This window comes from Haematobia irritans, chromosome 2 (genome assembly GCF_050003625.1).
Source record: "Haematobia irritans isolate KBUSLIRL chromosome 2, ASM5000362v1, whole genome shotgun sequence".
Classification (NCBI taxonomy): domain Eukaryota; kingdom Metazoa; phylum Arthropoda; class Insecta; order Diptera; family Muscidae; genus Haematobia; species Haematobia irritans.
In genome coordinates, this window is record NC_134398.1 from 112,365,086 (window position 1) to 112,378,061 (window position 12,976).

A 12,976-nucleotide genomic window follows, 5' to 3' on the forward strand; every position below is an offset into this window, starting at 1 on the left:
TCTTTGTTTTAAAACCAGGATTGAAAACAAATTTATAATTTTAAAAGATCAATACGGTACCCACCTTTTTATTGCAAACATATTCAATTTCACGAAATGATTTGTCAATTTCACGAAATAAAATTGGTCACTAAAAGAAATGAATAAAAAATGTACAATTTAGTCCGTTTAATGCGTTTTACAGACTATCAGTTATTCCGGACGGAATCTCGGTGTTTGTAAAGAATCTTACAGTGTGTCGGATCTATACGACTTGTCGGCGATGACTAAATAATCGGTAAATGTGTTATCTATCCCATAAACATGCAGCAGTATCGATTATGCCTTCGGACTTAACTTATAATGTGCACAATATATGGGATATGGTCGACACGAGCACTGTCGTCCGGAATAACTGATAGTCTGTAAAGCGCATAATGTAAACAGGCTTCAATGGAAAACGGTATTCACATTTCACAATTTCTTACCTTCAATAAACATAGATTTTTTTCCATTTTTCCAATACCACAAAACACAAACACAGGTAATTTCAAATGCGTTCTCTCATATTTTTTTTCAAACCTTTACCACGTGGCCATTTGTTTTTGCACACTTTATTTCAACCCTTTGCTATGATTTGTTGCAAGGCATATTGAAGAGGTAAAGTCATGCAATCAGGTGACTGATATCGACATTCATCTTGTCAAAGGCTTTGTTTACGTTTAGTAGGTTAGTTTACATTCTTTGTGTACATAAATATTACAATACAACAACACTACACATACACAAAATGTCATCTTAAGTGACCTGCCATTTTAGTTTGACTTTCTAAATACCATGGGGTGTACACACGTTTGCTCGTGACTTTACCTTTAATTAATATGTCTTGAACTAAAACCAAGTTTCCTCAAAATTAGTAAAATTTCTTATAAAATGATAATTGAGACTTCCTTTGTAATAGAAAGTTTTTCATACATACGAACAACACTTGGCATAGAAAAATATTTTAGTTCATTCGTACTAAGAAGTATGCAATCCTTTCAAAACTTAAGGAAACACACTTGTTAGAATATAGGAAATTTTCCTATATTTCTATTGTCTACCTGTAATCGATACCTGTCATCGTAATCGATGCGTTTGCGCGTGGGTGTAATCGATATGTTTGCGCGTGGGTTGTTTTTTTAGTTGGAATCGCGTTGTTGTGGTATACGGAGAGATTGTTAAAAATAATATGGTAAAATAATATAATAAATAACAAATAAAATATATAAAATATTTGTTATTTTAAATTAGTGAGAAAAATTTTCGTTTTTTGAAAACAAATCTATCAATGTTCGTGGTGGTGTATAAAGAAAGAAAACACCAGCAGAATAACAACCCTTTCATTTGTCTTCATTTTGGAATCTTCAATTATCAGGTAATATTCAGTGACGCTAACCTTTTGTAACAAAAATGGTTTATGATTTTTTATATTTGTAGGTATTGAAATTGCAAAAGGAGGACAAAATCGTTAACTTATTAAAAGTGAAAAGTACAAGAAGAAGAAGAAGAAAAAGTGCGTTTTACAGTTGATAATATCACATGGAAATTGGAAATAGTGCAATAATAAACTAATATTGCAAGGACAGTCGATGCTGTTGATTACTAATAAATATATTCAATATATTAATAAAACATGTCTTTTATTGAAGATAAAATTGCTTATATAAATAAATAAAATTGTATTTAAAAACGAAGGTAAGCAGTTCTAATTATGAAGTAAAAGTTTTACCACAAATATGTAAGATTTGTCCAAATGAATGAAAAAATTTCAATAAAATCATTCCATATATGAATTCAAATCAGTTAAATTTTTTCATTCTGTAGTATAGTGGTACATAAATATAGGAAAATGTTAACTAATATATGGAGTGCCTTATACCTAATTTCTACGAAAATCACATCGTTCAAACAAATAAAAATGTCTTTGGCGCTATACGAAGTTCAACTTTCTTCACAATGAGTTCATTTTAACTTAAAGAAGGGGTCACTTTTTTCTGGGTGTAGGTGAATAGGTGAAATTGGTGAAAAAATTTGTTTTTCAGTTTTTTTCATTCAAATGAACTTCAAAGTCACTACTTCTAAAGCAATGGAAAATATCCAAAAACTTCCGTCCCATGACAAGCCGATGTAAAATTCATTGGAAATGATCCAAGTTTGCACTACTTCTGGATCACAGATTGGAAGCTCTTTTTTTGCTTGGAAGAGGAAAAATATAAAGATAGCAATGGATAACGAATGATTTAAACATGTGTATTGTTGTGACATCAAATCGAGTCGGACTATGGGTAAGTTGACATTTTCGGACCAAGAAGAAATAATAAAATAGCGGACAACCCGTAAAGGGTTTTATAAAAACGAAAGGAGTTAACTATTTGGGGCTTTAAAAAATATGTTTATGTTATGTTCTCACCGACTCGTTTTCCTCATTCGTTTTTCCAAAACATTTCACCGTTCACACCGGGTTGAGATGTTTCAGTTTGACAGTTACCATGGAAACTAGAAATTCACATTTACTCGAAATTGTCCATGTTCTTAAAAGCCTTTTTTTTCTATGAAACTTATTTCAATATTTTGACATATATTTTGAATAGGGTATGTTATTCGGGGTATATTCCAAATTAGGTGGGTTCACATTCTAAAATTGACGTGTTTTGGAGGAAAACTTGTGTTTTGAAATTGTTTTTTAGTATGGCGAAAACGACTCGTTTTGAAGAGCTTATAAAGGGAAAACATCTCAACCCCCAAAACATGCTTGGTGAGAACACCATATTAGGGTGAAACATAATATGTTTGCACAGTACAGTACAAACAATTTTTTGTGTGAATAAATTATCAAAAGGTATAAGCTTGAAGCGGAATATGTTTGGGATATATATGTTACAGAGGCAATTTTTTGAGGGTGTATAGCATATTGTTTGATTGTAATTTCTAGTTTATGTTTATGTATTAACAAATTGCCACTAACATAGTCTATCAGGTTATAAAGACGTCAGTTCTCTTTTCTAATTGAAACTGTTTAAAGTTAAGTTTTTTAATAAAATTTCTAGAACAATAACCAAGGCATATTAATTAAAGGTAAAGTCACGAGCAAACGTGTGTACACCCCATGATATTTAGAAAGTCAAACTAAAATGGCAGGTCACTTAAGTTGACATTTTGTGTATGTGTAGTGTTGTTGTATTGTAATATTTATGTACACAAAGAATGTAAACAAACATACTAAACGTAAACAAAGCCTTTGACAAGATGAATGTCGATATTAGTCACCTGATTGCATGACTTTACCTCTTTAATATGCCTTGAACAATAACAGTCAAGAGCAAGAATTCATAAATTAATGAAAGATTTCATATTTGATACAGTCCCAAAATTAAATTAATGTTAACAAAACCTCCTTTGCTTTGGATGGACAGCACCTGAATTTTTATACTACATCACAGTTGCTCTTATACATTCTATGCGAATTATTTGATTTTTTTCAAAGCGATAGTTCACAACATTTTGTTTTGACTCCCTGGTTGAATGTTAACTTCATACGGAAAACTACAAGGGCAGGCCGATATTAACCATTGAAACCAAGTAGAAGCGTTGGTGGGGACAAGGCTTCCACATTTTAATTAAATGGGTTTATTACGAAAATAACGCCCCTTGTTTGTAGTCCTAAGTGCTGGTCAGGAGATTCCATTCCATTCGAAGGAGTTGTATTTCAATACAGGAGCTTTGTGGACTACTTGAAGATCTGTTGAATTAATTAAAAAATTCCATACAGCCATTCCGTCGTACCCAGGGGAATGAGTAAGTTTGTCATGCTCTTGGCATAAGAGCATGATAGCAATCATAATCGTGATCTTGTAAAGCTTGTAAACTGATACGCTCAATAGCTTCTTATTGTTACAACACCTACTTGCTGGCCGTCTCAACGAGTATCTTGTCTGCTCCTCCTCCACTTCAACTGGCATCATTTGAGAGCATTACCAAGCCATCTAAGAGGGAAGGTTGAATTAATTCGGCTTGGGTTTCTTGGCTAACTCTCCACTACCATCTGTGTTAGTGTATCACGGATATGGGCGTTCATACTCCCCATCGAGCTTTAATTTTTTAAATAAACTTCAAATTTCATTAATTAAAATTGTACTTTGTGTATAACTTCCCACTCCAAAGCCATCCAGAATTGTATTCAGGTTTCCAATCTCTTTTCAAGTATAGACTATGAACTAGAAATATTGTTTGCTAGTTTACAAAACGAATTATATACCTCAATTAATCTCACAAGGAGGTATGAATAAACCATTTCAAATTGAGGGAAATTATAATCGCCTATAAAATTACCAGCAGCTAACTATATCTTCTTTCCCAAGTTGATATTTTATTTAAGAGATTATGCACTCATGAATATGGATGAATGGCAGTGAAATGCCATATGTTCCCTATCTTATATCAAAGAGCGCAATTCATCTCTCTCTGTCTGACAACTGACAGATTTGTTTAAGCTACAGTTTATTCTATTGTTTACAGACTTAAAAACATTTTGATTTACAAGGAGATGATATATATTGCAACCAACATCAGGTGCTACCATGTTTTAACTGCTCGTCTGACAGCTGACAGTTCATTTTATTGTTTACAATTACAAAAGCATTGTGATCTGTTGCATTCATAAATAAAGTTATTCGAGATGGAATTCAAGCATTATTGCTTTATATTTGGCTGGAAAACCACAAGTGGCTATTGTAAGGGTCCTTCAGCATTTAAATGTGAATAAAACTTTTGTTTCTCGTACCATTTATCGCGATACTGGTAGTGTTGCATCGCGTCTAAAATTGGACGAAAAAAAAATTGGGCGTGACAACACTGAAAAGTGAATGTGGTTCACTTTGTGTATGTGGGAATCAATGTTACCAGAATGGGGTTTCCCCCAAATTTAGGGGCAAAATTTATTTGGGGGTTTTTAGGGGTGAAAAATATATAGCACCTTATAAAGTAAAACAATACTCAACCAAATTCGGGTATGAATTTGAAGAAGAAAGAACCCGGGAGGTCAAAACAAGTGCCTCACTAAAAGCAAGTATGCATTAGCATTAATGTAGCTACCCTTGTCACATGATTCTGTTGAAAGGGCATTTTCAATGTTCGACATAGTTACAACAAATTAAGAAATCGTAATCTATCTTCAATAGGTGAAATGTTTTTTAGAGTTAAATACTCCTTAAATGATAGTGTCATAATTTTACTCCTACAAGTGTAATGATTAAATTATTTACTTCCAACAATTTGGACACTGCCAGTGCAGAATATTTTGTAATTTTGGACTATTTTTTGGCGAATAATGCATATATTTACTGAATTTTATTTTATTTACTTTTTTACATTATAAATCGAATTTTCACTTATATATTTTTAATTAATTTGATTTAAAGAATTTATTAATTGATATACGTATTATGTGTATAAACAAATATAAATTTACAAATTTGGAGTAAACATATATATGTTGTGATATAAGACTTCGCCAAAAATTTCATATGCTTAAATGAAAATAATATTTAATTTGAATATTGAAATGAGTATTCGGAGATAATACTCATTCGGAACCAAGAGAAAAAGACATTTAAAAAAAGAGCATGAGGTTTGTTTATCATTTTCGCATTATGGGCATAATTTTTTTTGTTTCGTCAAAACGAATCGGAACGTAGGACGAGTAAGTCAAAATATTCAAACAAAGGAAATTAAAAAAAAACAATGGAAAATATAAAAATTACAAAGGGGTCTTCATAAAACTAACGAAAGGGCACTATACACTAAAAAACGCATGCCCGGTTAGAAAGATTTTGTCTCTACTTTAACAATTTTGATATTGATTCCGAGCCAAAGAAGCGGAGAATTCGAGTAAGGATACTTTTAAGACACAATATCTTTTAAATTTGGGGTTTTTTTACTTGACTCTACGAAGCAAATTTTAATTTTTCGCTTTTTCACCTTTTTTTTTCATATGCTATCAAAGTCCGTTAAAAACAAGACTTCCAGTAGAAATTACGCTATGTTTCAAGTAAAAGTGTTGAAAACCATATCTTATTTTTGAACGATTTTTTGCTTTGTAGTGAATATGCAAAAATGCAACAAATTTCAGGCAATTTCATTAATTTTAAAGAATTTTTCTGAATTATTAAAGTCAAGTTGACCTTAGTCCAACAATTTTTTCTTTCATGTTATTTTTTTTTTTATTTTATTTATTTAAGCAAATACATATTTGATGCTTAACTTATACTACAACTAGTCTCTATTATGAATAAGTGACTAACCAATAGTTTATTTATTAACAGCAGTAGATTTATTGAATTTAAAATATCCTAAGTCTCATATAGTCGAACTAAGACAATTATTGTAAATCTTTCATTGGTATTGCGGCTTTCATATATTAAAGCGAGTTAATAAATCGTGTGGTTTGAAACGGCGCAATCTTCTATGTTGATGGGAAGTTTGGAGTAAATTTCGGGCTTCGCGACTAGTATAGTTCAGGAGGCGGATAAGATGTTTTTCTGCAAATCTAGAGATTTCCTCTTTGATTGTGTTCATTTTTAAGTCTCGGTGGAGGTCACTATTTCGGACATACCATGGATCGTTTACTGCGCTTCTTATCACTTTGTGTTGAAACCTTTGTATTTTTTCGATAGAACTGTTTGCCGCACATTCCAATAGCTGAATGCCATAAATCCATATTGGCTTTAATGCTTGTTTATATATTAAGAGTTTATTATCTGTGGAGAGGACTGTATTTTTTCCGATCAACCAACTTAGCTTGCGGTATTTAATATTTAGTTCTTCACACATTTTATCAATATGAATTTTCCAATTTAATTTTGAATCCAGTGTAAAACCAAGATATTTTGCTGAGTTCGAAAAAGGAACTTGTTCATTGCCTATTTTTAGGGATTTGTTACTTGAGCCGATTTTCGCAAAGTCAACATGAACAGATTTGCTACTGTTGAGCTTTAGACCCCAGTCTTTTGTCCATTCGTGTACCTTGTTTAAAGACCCTTGAAGCTTTTATACGGATACATTTGTATTTTTTGCCAGAGGACATTAAAACTGTGTCATCAGCAAATGTTCCAATGAAACAATCTTCGTTAACAGGCATATCGTGAGTGTATAGTAGATACAGCAGTGGTCCAAGTATACTGCCCTGCGGGAACCCCGCATATATTGGATATATATTAGTGAATTCATTATCATGACATGCTCTATAAAATCGATTACTCAGGTATGAGCTTAGAATCTCACAATAATTCTTTGGAAGTAATCTGTTGAGCTTTAGAAGGAGACCATCATGCCATACAAACTTGGTTTTTCTCGAAGGCTTTTTCAATATTATCGGTGACTACCCAATAAACACAGGATGAGCGTTTTTCAAATGTAACAACTTTTCAGTTTGAGGGTAAATATAATTTTCAACATAAATTCAAGTTGACTTGAAATAGCTCGTCTTCAATACATCTTCAAATTGTTTGCGAATTACTTCCAATTTGCCAAAATGTTGACGAAATCTTTGAAAAGGTGTTGAAGATAATATGAGAAAACTTTGACAAAACACTACCCTAAAATGCAACGAAAAAAACATGTGCACAGAAAAAAAAGTGTCTCGTAAATTTAAGAAGATTTTTACAATAATTTATTACAAGAATTTTCCAGATTTTTAGTTCATTTTTCGTATCTTTAACGAAAATTAACTACTCGAAAGGAAATTTTACAAATTTTAAGTAGCAATCGTTTAGTTCATACCCTACAAAATACGATGGAAATTTCCTTAAAAATTTTCTAAACTGGTAGTTAAAAATTCTTTCGTCATACTATAAAACTACTTATGAAATGTAAAATTCTTTCTAAATAATAAGTGTAATTTACTATAAAGAGTTTTTGTATGAGAAAATATTTTTTTACGAAAATTGAACTTGAAAGCGGATAGCAATTTCTTACTGGCAATTCCTATAGTTAATAATAGTTGGTACAACATTTCTCAATGAAATATTTTTAGTTCACATGTAATTAAATTTATAGACATTTTCGTCAAAAATGGGTAGATATCATTTCATGAAGTTTTTGCTAATTTTAAGTTAAACGTTTCATCGTTCTTATACTGATATGCATTTAAGAGTATTGTTTTTAGAGTAAATTGTGGACAGATGCGATGAACTAATGCATAGTACAGAGATCTTTCTCGTCAAAGTGGAATATGTTTAATGTAAAGATGATGTTACTTGAAAATTTTTTGAGAGTGAGAGCATGCAATACAATAATGAGAAATGGTAGCGAGTGATGGGGATGTTGTGTATATCTGAGCGTGGGGTTGTTTTTGTTCTTTCAGTGGTTTGTGTGTGTGTGTTTATTATTCGCGAATGGTTTATTTGTCGGAATGAGGTGTTGTTTTCAATGAAGGCACATGTGTTTTTGTTGTTGTAGAAATGTTTTGGTTTTGCTTGGTTTTGTTTGGCATGCTTCAGTTGTATAGTTGGCTTTGGCGTGGGCTGTTGCATCTTTTTAGCAAGTATGTAACAAGGGAATATAAAGGTATGGAATAGTTTGGTTTTTTGAGACATATATGTTGGTGTTTGTTTATTAAACCTTTTAAATGAAAGTTATTAATATTTTAGCGATGAGGTGTACAATGGCGAAGTGATGATCGGTAGCTTAGAAAAAAGTTATTAAGAATGTTCAATATTTAGGAAAAAATGCTGAAATGGAAAGTATATTGAAATTGTTCTATCTAATTTAATTTTTATTATTCAATGTAAAAAATAAATATTAAATTTCAGAGTAACTCCAGATGAATTTGGAAAATTGTTTGTTACACCTCAGCGTATAGTTCAATCATAAATAGGTAAGTGTTCTTTTTTCAATGTGGTTTTCTTTTAAAAAATAATATTCTTTATGTATATTATTATTTGCTAATTATTATTATTTTTTTTTTAACCAGTTTCATGTTTTTCATTGTTGTAAAAAAATATTTAATTTAAGAGCAACCCCAGATGGATTCGGGCAAATTTTTATATTTCTCCTCAACGTATAATTTAATAGAGAAGTGGTACGTTTTCTTTTAAAAATTGGTTTTCTTTTCACTAGAATATTTACGATTTTATTACCTTTTTATTATCAAAATTACATGTTTTTAATACCTTATTTTAGTATTACTTTAATCAAATATTATTGGAAACCAATTTAATATTTTTAATGTAAAAACAAATATTTAATTTCAGAATAACAACATTTTTATGAATTGGCAAGCTTTCTTTAACATTCTTTTAACCAGATTATTTACTTTTTTATGCATATTATTTCTTTAATTAGATTTTTGGAAACCAATTTAATGTTTTTTATTTAATGTAAAAAATAAATATTTAATTTCAGAGTAACCCCAAATGAATTTCGATAACTTTTTAACCTCAGCGTACAATGTAATAGAGAATTGGTAAGTTTTATATTAAAACTTTGGCTTTCTTTTAACAAGAATATTTATTGTATTTTGTCCTTCACATCGATAACAACACAATTTTATGAGTTAATGTATTACTTAATAAGAAAAGTTGAATTCCTTACACCATTTGATAAAATGCCCCTAAATATGGTAAGTTACAAGCTAAAATGAAGGATTAAAAAATTATATTTCATTACATGGTGTTAATTTTTAACAATTTTCATTATTGCTTCCATTTTTTTCTAGCAAGATATGTGAAAAAATTACCTACGATGAATAAAAAAGGATAAGTCAAAATGTCCAAACAGTGAGTTCAAATGAACTACTCTCTGTTCCACGTGGTCATAATTTTTATTCACAAAAAACATTGTATTAAGAACTTTCATCATAAGTTTTTATAATAAAGTACTTTTGCTTAAAGAAAGTTTAATTTTAATGTATGAACATTTTCATAATTATAAAACGATTTGTTGTTCCTTTAATTATTTAATTTCTCTGTACTGTGGAAAGATTGATTTAAAAATAGTTTAGTTGTCGACATTTTAAAGAGACTGTAAACCAATTTTTATTATCGGGTTTCCCACAAAATAAGCAAGTAAACCAAAATAATATTGACTTTTTAACTTGGTAGGGGTATATAAATCTTATGGTGTTGTAAAAATGAACTAAAATACAATGCTATAGATGAACTAAAATTTAAGAGAATTATAAACTAGACAAGTTGAAAAAAATCTTAAGGGCTAAATCATGGTCAATATTACTACGGTTTAGTTCATTTTGCAATGGAAATGGGTTCACTGTTTTTTCAGTGTACATTCTTGCAAACATTAAGAAGCTGACCAATGAAAAATGAGTGGCTTATCGACAAGAAAAAGTTTCCAGAAACATTACAAGTGCAACCAATTAAAATTGTTAAAAACAACAAATTGTTGAAATCAACAACTTCTGGATAAAAATGTGCATCACATCGCCAGTTTATTTCATATGCTATTATCAGTTTAAAATGGATATTTTGTGAATTTCTTCTGCTGGAAATCAATTCTAACACACGGTCCAGTACGTCCCTAATTTCAAATTGCCCGAATGTTAATAAATTTTAATGCTGTTTTATGACACCAAAAGAAAGGAAATCGAATTATCAATGCAAAAGTGTTTACTAATACTGTTTAAGATATTTAAAGTTTTGTTGTTTGTTTGTTTTTTTTTTTGTTCTTATTTGTTGATATGTTTAATAAGATTATTATTTATCAATTGGTATTGTAGTGTATTATGTAGTGTAGTGTATTATTATATATTTTATTTTGATGATAATGAATAAATTATACAAAATTCATAGAATTTTGGCTTTGACTTTCAATTTGAAGTGGGGATATCATTCATACAAATTTAGGTTTAAAAGTATTTGAAAAGATGTTAATTTTGAATTTGACTCGCATCGAAAATTGTTTGACAAATTATTGAGTAGCGATGCATTTCAATTTGAGGTTAACACTTGAGATGTTATTGCTAATGTGTAATGTCTGTTTTTGGTTGAGAACGCGATTTTCTCAACAATTTCTCAACTTGAATATTACCCTAATCCTTTAAAAAAATTGTTGAAATTTAGCATTTTTCATGTTTATTGGGTATGTACTTGTTCGATTGTCGAGTGCTTTTTCCGGAATCCAAATTGATGATCCGGTATTATATTTTTCGAGACAATAAATGATTCCAGTCTTCTGCAAGAGTTTTTCGAATAACTTACCAATTACTGGATGCAGAGATATTGGTCTGTATGAATTGGGATCGTGCGGTGTTTTCCCCGGTTTTTGTATCATGACAACATCTGCAACTTTCCAGCAAGTTGAAATATATTTAATTTTTAGGACGGCGTTCATTATTGTGGTTAGACGCGTAAATCCATGGTATGGTAAATTTCTTAGGAGATCTCCCTTAATTTTATCGACCTTGAATTGATTCACTGCATCATAAACATCTTTAATAATTATTTTATCAAACGGCTGGTCGCTAATTGCATAGTTATTTATTTGATGTTGAAGATTTGGTTCTGTATTGCTTGTTACATAAGAATTTGAATAGGTCAACTGAAGACTATTCGCAAATTCGTTCACCTTTTCGATACTGCTTTTGGCCCATTGACCATTACCTTTAAGTATTGCGACGTTCTGGTTTATTGGTTTATTTTTTAATTTTGCTGCCTTCCAGAGAGAATAGTCGGAGTTTTTGTTGGGACTTAGATTGGACACATACTTGTTTTATTAATCTGCTAAGTTTTTTGGTAGCATTGTTTAACACTCTTTTATCCTGTGGCGATCGAGTTTGTTGCCATTTTTTCCTAATCCTTTTTTTAAACTTTATTTGATTTACTATGTATTGGGATACTGAGGCGTATTTGTTTGAATACTTGGTTGTGAGGTACTCTCCCAGGCCGCTTGTTGCATCAACTTTGTAAAAGCATCGACTTCCTCCTCAATATCATTTGGATTGTAGATTGGCGAATTTCTAATAGACATGGTAATTAAGTGACGAAAATAATCCCAGTCGGTTCTGTTATTTATTAGGTTGAAATTAGTTTGTTTATTAGTTGCTTCACTTAAATAATGAAGATATATAGGGGAATGGTCAGAACTGAGTTCATGTCCATCTTCAATTACCAGTTTGTTTTCCGGGATTTTTCTAGTAATAAAAAAGTCAATCAGATCAGGAGTTTTAGACACGTCTGTTGGCCAGTAAGTTGGCTTACCGGTAAATATTACTGTACATCCTGTATTCATAAGTGCACGATGTAGCTCTCTGCCCTTTGGTGTGGTGAATCTAGAGACCCATTGTGTGTTCTTTGCATTGAAATCTCCTCCCATAATAAATATATGTTTATGTGAATTTAGCATGTCTTTGTACTGCTCAACTTTTATATTATGCCGTGGTGGACTGTAAACAGATGAAATTGATACCAACGTTTTGTTTATGTGAATTGTTACAGTTGTAACTTGAAATTCCTTTACCGATATAGTATTCTCAAGCCAATGTTTAATGGGGAGCATGAAATACATCGTAGTCTTTACTTTTCGGAAATGAATCTTTTACAAAATGCGTCTCGCTTATGAGACATATATCAATATTTTTTCGCATAAAATGTACCGAAGTTCATCTAAATTTGGGCAATGACCGAGAGTTAGGCCCAATTAGTCGACCTGTAGACGGGTCGACAGGTGGCGACACTTTGGCAAGTCGAAACTTTTCCAAGGTAACGGCATCAAAAGAAGGCAATCCTCACGAAAGAGATTCAAGGAACGCAGAAATGCTTTGTTTATCCTAAAGAAATTAGGATCAGTCGACCCAAGCACGTTGTCGGCTAAACAAAGCGATTCCTTAAAATGGGCTCAAGGAATTCTTGAGGCTGGAAAAAGGGAACGATCACCGGATGAGCTGCCATCCTCCAAAAGGGATCATCGATCGTTTGCCTCAGTTGCTAAAGACAGCCTTGTGATG

General features: G+C 31.3%; 1 long non-coding RNA gene across 1 annotated transcript in view; it reads right to left on the reverse strand.

The window, feature by feature from the left end:
• LOC142223815 (uncharacterized) overlaps positions 1-12,976 on the reverse strand; it is an 80,919-nt gene that overhangs the window by 11,069 nt on the left and 56,874 nt on the right. Inside the window, exon 2 of the long non-coding RNA XR_012718910.1 lies at positions 65-130. This is a non-coding gene — a long non-coding RNA (uncharacterized LOC142223815). The remainder of the gene's footprint in view (positions 1-64; positions 131-12,976) is intronic.